Consider the following 9,336-nt stretch of genomic DNA (forward strand, 5'->3'; position numbering starts at 1 on the left):
ATATTCAGTGTATATAAATTAATGGTTTAAATATTTGACCTCCAAAGTTGTACTCAAACACCTTGATAAAATATTATTAAATAGCAGTTAAAATCACCTAATTCAGGGATCAACAGACTTCTCCTGTAAAGAATCAGACAGTAAATATTTTAGGTATTGTGGGCCATATGCTTTCTGTTGCAAAGACCCAGCTGTGCTATTATAGTGCAAAAGCAGCCAAAGACAGTACATAAACAAATGAGAGTGACACTCAATAAAAGTTTATTTAGAAAAACAAGCAAGAGACTATAATTTGCCAATGAGTTTCAGTTTTAAAATACACTATATATGGGAACTCTGTACTTTCTGTTCAATTTTTCTGTAAACCTAAAACTACTCAAAAAAAAAAAAAAGTATTGCTATTTTTAAAAAGTCCCAGAAAATAAAAATAATTGGAAATCAAGATTAAAACTTCCATGGCATTGCTTGGTTTTCACTGAATGATAATCTACTGGATGATTAACTCACAAGTCCTGACTGGCACATATGCTCTCAGAGGGTCTCATACTATTCTGTTTTACAGGGATCTTTTTTAGGACTTACTTTATTCATTGATTAAAACAAAAAAAAATTGTGACATACTGTTACCTTATGAACCATAGCATCAATGCCCAGAGCACCTTCTTTGATGTGTGGGGGACTTGTTAGAGAAATTGATCATTTAAAATATGTCCTTGGTTGAACAGAAAATCATTCCTGAAGAGTTTTTAATTATACTGCTATTCTCCAGTCATTTATATGTTAATTACTTTGAGTTTCGACCCTACAGTATCTATTTTCTTCTATTCTATGAATATAGCAAGGAGTATGTGTTTCAGTAAGTCAGCTAAAATATTTACAGTCATTGGCTGTAATACCTAGATAACTCATCTGACAATTTGAAAAATTCATTTAAACTAATGTGTTGTAGCTGAACTAACTTTTGAAACTTAAATGTGACTATAATATATGTATTTACTTTTAACCTTTCTATTGTGACATACAGCACATACAGAAATGTGCATGAGACAGAGATGTCCAGTTTAACAAGTTATCATAAAGCAAACAGTGGAACTAGCAGGCAAGTCAGGATATGGAGCATAGCCACCGTCTCAGAGACTTCTTGTATGCCCCAGTCCAACCATAACTCCTTCCCTAAATCCTAGGGCTAACTACAGTTGTGATTTTTATAGTAGCCCTTTCCTTTTCTTTATATGTGTACAGCTCTAAACAGTATAGTTTAATTTTGCCTCTTTTTAAATTTTACATTTGGACTCATATAGTATGAGTCCTTCAGTTTATGAGTAATCCTTTGTACTGTATTCATTTTAGCTATTCAACAATATAAATGGCCATGGTAGACTGAAATGATGAAATACTGAGCTGTGTTCAAGGCTGTGTTCAGTAGAACTGCTCCCATGAGTGACCTGTCAAATTGTTGGTGTCTCTTCCTGCCCTTTAATTGCATTTTCTACCATGCAGGACACTGTTGCAGGCGCCTAATGATGACCAGGGTGGGTGGTGAAAAGCGCACCTTTCACCTTTTATCACCCTAAGTTTTACAGTGATAGGATTGACTTTGTTGTGTTAAAGACTGGTTATAAAGATCTTAAAAATGTGAATGTTGTATACATATAGTAGATACACATAGCACATGTACAAACTTGTGTTTCTGACTAAAGAAACACTTTAATCACCAAAACATTTGATTTTACATAAAAAATATTTTGTTTTTCATGTGAAATTTCCACCGACGATGGAAATCATAACTGCTGAGCAACTGATGGAATATTTAGGTTAGTGTTGAAAAGTGAATGATTTTTAGATCTTTTAATATAAAACAAAGTTTTCAAAACTTACAAATATATTATCAAATTTCACCTTTTGAAGTGCTATTATATGAGCTATTTTTAAATTATAATTTTTAATCTCTTACTTTAAAAAATGTATCTGTATATTACTGTCTTGGATGTTCAAGCCTTCTTTCTGACCAGCATTAAAATTTTGTAATGTAAATATGGAGACTGGTGACATCTGGAAAGTAACAAGATATGTATTAATTCCAATAAATTGCAGAATGGAAAATGGCAAACTCTAACACTTCATGCAGAAAGTGTTTAAAAATATTCAGTAGACTTGAATTAAAACCCAGGAAGCACTTTAGAACAGTGCTACCCTGAATATAATTCACTGATCTCTGCCTGTCTATAAAATGCTAGTTACTAGTCTGCAGTGAGACAGAGGCTTGTATTAGAATGTAGAGCATTTAAATTAGTAAGCGCACTGTTTAGACCATCTGAAATTTTTTCAGAGCAAAATTTTCTTGATGAAGGAAACAGTATATTAAATTGCGTTCTTACAAAAGCTTCTTATTTCAAAACAGACCAGTAATTCACAGTTTGCAGACCAGCTGCATTGAGTAGAAATTGTTTACGGAGCAGGTAGTTATATATCACACTGAAATATTTTATGATTTAGCAAATAAAAATTTTTATGTTTATACTGTTACCAAATAGGAAATCTTAATCCATATTTACAGCTTTTTTAGTAATTAAATTTTTATTTAAAAAAATCTCTTTAGTTGATTAGTTTGTCTGTGCCATTCCAGACAACTAGCTAACTGATTTTTTGTGAGACGTAGGTCTAGTGAAGTAATTAAGATTGCATCTTTTCAAAGACCTTTTTCTTTATGTAAGTAATATCATTTAATCCCATTCACCAGCCAGGGAAACTCATAGTTAACTGTTGACTATTTTGAATACCTAGATATCTGGAAATAGAATTTCTGTTTATAACCTTTTTAGTCTAGCTTGGTGGTGATTCTTTTTTCTTTCTCCCTTCCTTCCTTCCTTCCTTCCTTCCTTCCTTCCTTCCTTCCTTCCTTCCTTCCTTCCTACTTTCCTACCTTCCTTCCTTTTTTCTTTTTTCTTTTCTTTCTTTTCTTTCTTTTCTTTTCTTTTCTTTTCTTTTCTTTTCTTTCTTTCCTTTCTTTCTTTCTTTCTTTCTTTCTTTCTTTCTTTCTTTCTTTCTTTCTTTCTTTCTTTCTTTCTTTCTTTCTTTCTTTCTTTCTTTCTTTCTTTCTTTCTTTCTTTTTCTTTTTTGCATCTAGCAGAAAACAAATACTTTATTTTTTTGTTTTCAGTTTATAACCTTTAAAGTTTCTTAATTTAACTAGGGCAAACATATTTACATAAAGCCACCAGAACAAGGATCACTTAAAGAGCTGGATGTAAAAAATATGATTGCAGTATACTACAAATATGGAATCTTTTTATATGAACTACAAAAAGCAGCATTTATGTTTATAGAGTTCAGTGTGATTGTTTACATTAAAAAATCCTATAAATTAAGAAGGCAACAACGTGACAGAAGAAAATACAACCGCTGGACACACGAGCTCCTCTCTGGGGAAGCACGTGGGCGACTCTGTCCTGCAGAGCTTCTATTCATGACACGATCTTCTTTTCTGGGATATGCAGGTGTCTCTTCTGGGGTGACGGACACGAGGACAACAGTGCCAAATGTGTGACTCTTTGTGTGGGAAGTGGATCGAATGACAGCCTGAGTGGCATCTAATTCCAGGTCAGAGCCCCTTTCCACCTCACCCTGGATAAATAAGGTCACCAAGGTCAAAGACACTGAGAAGACAGGACAAGATAGACAACCCACCAGCCAGAAAGGAGAAAAATGTTTTAAAATTTATAGCTAGAAGTGCAGAGTATAAAAAGTAGATGGAGGAGGGGAATATTTCAACTTGACAGTTGGGCGGTGTTGCTGCAGAGGGGCGGGTAGCACTTCCTGGTGCGCTGTAGCTTAGGAACACAGGCGAGGGAGGGGCAAACAGAAAGGGGAAAGGGAACAAAATCCCTTTTGGGGATAGCAGTAGATTTTAGAGCGAACCCTTTAGAGTAAGCCCAAAGCAAACCTCAAATCTAAAACCACCCCTGCAAGTCATAATTCAATTCTTTGGCTGTCAGACAGCCCATCCCAGCTTTTACTTGCTGGTATTAATGGCTCAACACTCCCAAAGGAAGAGTTATGGGCCACCTTCCCTGGCCCTACCTGGACTTCTATCCCTCAGCTCATGTGCCCTGGCTGGGGTGTTGTTGCAGGTCCTGACCTGAGAAGATGGAGCGAAGCAGTGGGTGAAGGCGGGGGTGGTGGCAGCTGCTGCGGCAGGCCACGAGGCAAGCAGGGCCGGGTAGAGGGCAGCATGTGGGAAGGGGCGGAAGGTGAAAGGCCCAGGATGGACCGCTGAGGCAGGAATGATGTGGATGGGATGGCTAGTGAGAAAGGTGGCAGGGTGGCCAGGGATGATTGCGTGAGTAAGGTGGGACAAGGAAATGAGGATCAGGTGAGGCTGGGGAGTATGATGTACTGGGGCAAGTGCTGGGGTGAGGGTAGGGGTGGATGCCGATGGCGGCGGCAGCTGCTGCGGCGTGATGCTGTAAGACGCAGGCTGAGCGGCTGTGCCGGAGGTGGCAGAGGCTGTGGCTGGCTGCTGAGTGTGGACGGGCTGCCGGGCTGGAGCGGCTGGGCCGGGGCAGCAGAGGCTGAGCAGGCCTTTGCTCGCTGGGCCAGCAGCTGCTCTGGGTGTGTGTTGTGCGGCCTGCTGGAGCTTGCTGTGCTTCTCCAGCCCCTGGGGTGCTAGGGAAGCACCTCGGCCCATCAGCTGAGTCAGTCCTAGGCTTCCCCCCGACCCCGGAGGTGCATAACTGGGGAAGTGCACCAGGTCTGACGCTGTAGGCAGCAAGCCGGGTTCCACAGGGCCTGGTTGGCTGCCACTCTCCGAGGACTCGAGGGTGTCCCCAGCACTGGCGTCAGGGAGCAGTTATGGGTGATGGTTGGGTCCCCAGGATAGCAGTCAGAGTGCACTGGGGAGCCTAGCGGAGCCACAGGGTGATTAGTAGTGGCTTCTTCAGACTCTGGCTCTTCTGGGGGCAGGTCTGATAAGGGGCCGGCTGTTTCCTCTGAGGGGAGCTGATGTCCAGATGGGGCATCTCTGCTCCCTGGAGGCCCTTCTCCTGTCTCTGACTGTTCTTGCTCTTCCCCCTTTCTCAGCCAGACTCTTCACATTTCTTGGGGCTAGGCTTTCAGGAAGCTGGGAGCTTTCCTATCGGTGGAAGAACAGGCTTACTGCTAAGAGAAGGTGGGAGCTTGGGCCCAAACTGACCTTGTGGAGGGTCCTTGAGCTTGAGCCAGCTTTACTAGGGGTGGCCAGCATCTCCTCACTCACACTGGGGTTCCTCTCCACTTTCCTCGACTGAATCTTCTCCAGTAGTTTGGCAGTGACAGTTCTTGTCTTCAGGGCTGCAGTCACCTTCTGACCCTCTTCCTGCACCGATGTTGCTGTTCTGGGAAGGTGGGCCTACCCCTCTGCCATCTTCTTCTTCTCCCCGGGGCCTTTTCCCCAACCCGATCGAAAACAGTGGGGCGACCGGGAGCGGTAGATTTTAGAGCGAATGAAGTCTCGACAACCAGACCACCTCTCCTCGGGGCTCTCGTGACCCCATGATCCCTTCCTGGAGCCTGACCTCTGGGAGGGGCTCCAGGTGTGCGGCCGCGGCCCCTGCTGCAGCTCCGGCTCCGCCGCCGGCTGTGGGACCTCGGTCGCCCCCTCGTGTGACTCTGAGCCAGGCGCCGGGACTGGCCGCAGCTGGGGCTGTGGTCATCACCAGAAGATGAGTATTTGTGCGCTTTGGACCGGTGCTTGGAATTGGCGTAGTCTGAGTCATCCGAGTCATGGGAGCTATTGGAGTGCCTTCGTGATCGGTCACTATAGCCACTGTAGCTGTCACCAGAGGAACTGCGCGGCCTACTCTGGCAGCTCTGGTCTGAAGACGCGTCTGAGCTACTTGAGTAAGAAGGCCAGGAGGAGCGGCGTGAGGAGCGGCGCCGGCCAGGCCTTGAGCGGCTGCGGGAGTGCTCGCTGCCCGGCTCCTCCACCCCCTGCTTCCCCCTCCTCCCTCCTCCTCACTGTACTGGGGTGGGGACTTCCGGTGCAGCCGGCGTGACGAAGAACCATCACTATCCTCATCTCCTCTGCTGGGTTGACTCCGATGGCTGGAGCGGCTGCTCCGTTTGGTGCTAGCTCCTCGCTGGCAGGATGAAGCTGGAGGTTCATCTTTGTGTTTCCTCTCACCGTGATCTTGGGAGGTGCCACCGGCCCCACCTTCATCCTTCTTGCCGCTATTTCCTTCTTCAGCTAGAAGGGGTCTCCGCTGGGAACCATCCTGAGCTCGCCGCTTCTTCGTGCTGGTGCAGGGCTACCACTCCCAGTGGTTCTGGTTTAGGCCCCGGCTCAGAAGCTTCTGGGGCTGATGACTTATTTTTCTTTTGTTTTCATTTCTTGCGCTTCTTAGACTGCTCCCCAGACTCTGTCTTAGAGCTTTTCTCTTCTGGGTCAGCTTTGTGTTTCCATTTGTGTTTGCTGGATTTTTTGTGTTGCTTTTTCGTTTTGTGTCTGTGGGACTTACCAGATCATTCTTTCTTGCTAGGAAGGCTTCTCCATGTGTCTTCTGTCTCTGACCCATGGCTGCCTCTGGATTCTTGCTTATTCAGGCTGCTACAGGCAGACCCTGAAGCAGGGGCATCCAATCCACCTCCTGAAGAATGCTCTACATTATCCCCCTCTTCCTTGCTTTTATTTGGCTCACCAGGATCACAGCCTTGGAGACGGTCCTTTGAGGAGCCTCCTATGTCCTTTGGCTTTTCTGTCCCTTTAGCTCTGGCATCGTTGTTCTTTGAAAGCTTAAAGTCAAAGTACAAAGAGTTACAACTGTATGAAATGGAGGGTTCTGCCTTCGTGAAAATTAATAGTTCTGATGGTCAGTGGAGGGCAGTGCTTTCATCTTTGCTCAAAACTGGAAAGAAGGGACCAGTAGGATGTTTAGGCCCCTCCCGGCTTTCTTTCCCTGGTGGAGGGGCCTGAGGGGGTTCTTTAGAAGGGTTAGACTCTCTGAATCCTTCTGACTGACTTTCTAAGCTTTGTTCACTTTCATCCCCTCCTGAGGTCGTCTTTGTCTCAGCTTTCTCCTACGCTCTGTGGTCTCAGCCACACTGGTTTCCATCGGTCTTTTCTAATCCTTGGCTTGCTGCCAGCTTGACGCAGCCCTTAGGCTTGGGAGAACTACTTGTTTTGCTCTCTGGGGGATTCTTTGGTTGTGTACTATTATCACCTTCCCTTTGTTCACTGGCTGTCATGAAGAGTAGGAAAGGAAGATTAGGTTTTACTTTGCACTGCGCTGGGGGGATGTAGTGGTAGTATTCTGGCTCTGCAGCCCCAGCTCCTTCTTCTTACTTCATTCTTTTTAACTTAGATAATGTTGAGACAAGGGACCCTCCATCCTGAGCGTGTTCATCCTCTTTTTTACCATCAAGATTATTGCTACCATCAGAGTCTCCCACCTTCTGAAGTCCTTAGTCAGAAGCCTTCTCAGCAGCTTTTGTTCCATCTTCAGAGGTCCCTTCCTCTGCCTGGTCGCTGAAAACTGATGCTATTGATTCAAGTTTGACAGGATCCTTCTTGGCAAAGGAAAATGACAGCCCCAGTTTTTGCAGTGGGGTCCCCAGATTATTCTTAATGCCAAAGCTGATGCCTTGAGAGGCTAGCCAGTGAGCCTGTGCCAGTCCAGTGGTATTAGTGATTTGTATTGCAGTGAAAGGGCCTCCTTTATCTGTGGAGAATTCAGATCCCAGGCCGCAAGTAGCGGGCCACTTCCAGGTGCACATTCAGCTTGTTTTCTTTGCTCTGCCAGCTCATGGAGCCACCGTAGGGCTTTCTCCTGTTTCCCCTCATCCTTGCGGGATTTTGAAGATACATTTCAAGCAAACTCTCTCTGCTTAAGATCCTTCCATCTCTGCTTGTGTGCATGACCATAGGAGTTGATATGGTTGTCAAATTCCTGGTGTTTCTGACATTGCTTATCACGGAGTTCACAGTAAAAGCTGGCTCTGAGATCTTCCAATGCTTTGGCAATAGCCTTTTCTTTGTCAACATAATCCCTGTACTTATGTCTCCGTTCTTCTGTGTCTTCTTTTTCCACTTCTAGGACACGGTGCCGTACCGCAGCATCTTCAGCATAAGCAAGCTCCATTTCCATGCAAACCCATGCCCATGACATCATACTTGACAACAATCAGAATGGGATCAGTTTTCCCCTGAAGAGATTTTCCCCAATGCCTGGCCCAGCTTCCACCCATGTGTCTGGAGTAAGTGATGTCCAATACTCTCCAGTTCTATAGGCTTGTCAAGTGATGCTTGTTCAATTCCCAAATGTCTTTCTTCATACTGATCAAAGTGATTACCCTGAAAATCTTGGTCCTTGTTGAAGTGGGAGAAGCAGTCTGCCCTCTTGCCGCCTTCACTCCTCTCAGGATGATGTTCTCCGGTTCACTCCTTCCCTCCCATGACACCTGCCCCTTGCTCCCCTCTTGGTGATTCTTAAACTTTGTGATTTCTGAATTACATTTCATGGAGAAGGCTGAAATATGCTTGGTGCTTTTGAGGAACAGCCAGTATGACTGCCAAGGACTATGCCAAGGGAAGGTATTAGGAAATGAAATTAGTGAGGTAATAGTGTAATATCATATAGGGCGCTAGGCTATTGTAGCAACTTTGACTTTTGCTGTGAGTGATCTGGGAAGCCATTCAAGGATTTTGGACAGAGGATTGACATGATCTGACTTTGAGTTTCACTAGAATTCTCTGGCTGTTATGTTGAAAATAGAAGTTGGTAGGGGGTAAAGACAGAAGCAGGGAGATCAGTCAGGAAGCTGTTACACTGGCAAAAGGTGGTGGTTCTTCAAACAGGGTGGTAGAAGTGGAGATTATAAACTGTGCTCAGATTCTGGATACAGGGCTGACGGAATTTGCTGATCAATTGAATGTGCAGTGTGAGTGAAGTCAAGGGTTAGTTACCCTGTAGTTTTTGGTTTGAACAACCAGAAAGTTGGAGTTAATATCAATTGAAACAGGAAAAAAATGGAAGGAACATGCTTAGGGAGGAACCTGAGGAGCTTGGTTTTGAGATGTTTACTGACATCCAAGTGAAGATACCAGGGAGGCAGCGGGGTGTAGAGTTCAGAAAAGAAGTGTAAATCATCACTGTGCAATAAGACTTCCTGTGTTGATGGACATGTTCTGTTTCTGTGCTCACCAGTTTTGTAGTGGTAGTTAGACTGAGTGAGATCACGAATAGAATAAATGTAGATAGAGGAGGGAGGAGATGAGTGGACTGAATCTGGGACATGCCAGTGATTAGAAGCTGAAGAAGAGGAAGTATAGGGGTGTTCAGCTCTGTCGAAGACAAACAGGAG

At 44.6% G+C, this 9,336-nt stretch overlaps 1 pseudogene; it reads right to left on the bottom strand.

The window, feature by feature from the left end:
- Positions 1-3,118: 3,118 nt before the first annotated feature.
- Positions 3,119-6,551, bottom strand: LOC141574811 (G patch domain-containing protein 8-like; annotated as a pseudogene).
- Between the last annotated feature and the right edge of the window lie 2,785 nt (positions 6,552-9,336).

The sequence above is a fragment of the Camelus bactrianus genome, chromosome 23 (assembly GCF_048773025.1).
Source record: "Camelus bactrianus isolate YW-2024 breed Bactrian camel chromosome 23, ASM4877302v1, whole genome shotgun sequence".
NCBI classification, from domain to species: domain Eukaryota; kingdom Metazoa; phylum Chordata; class Mammalia; order Artiodactyla; family Camelidae; genus Camelus; species Camelus bactrianus.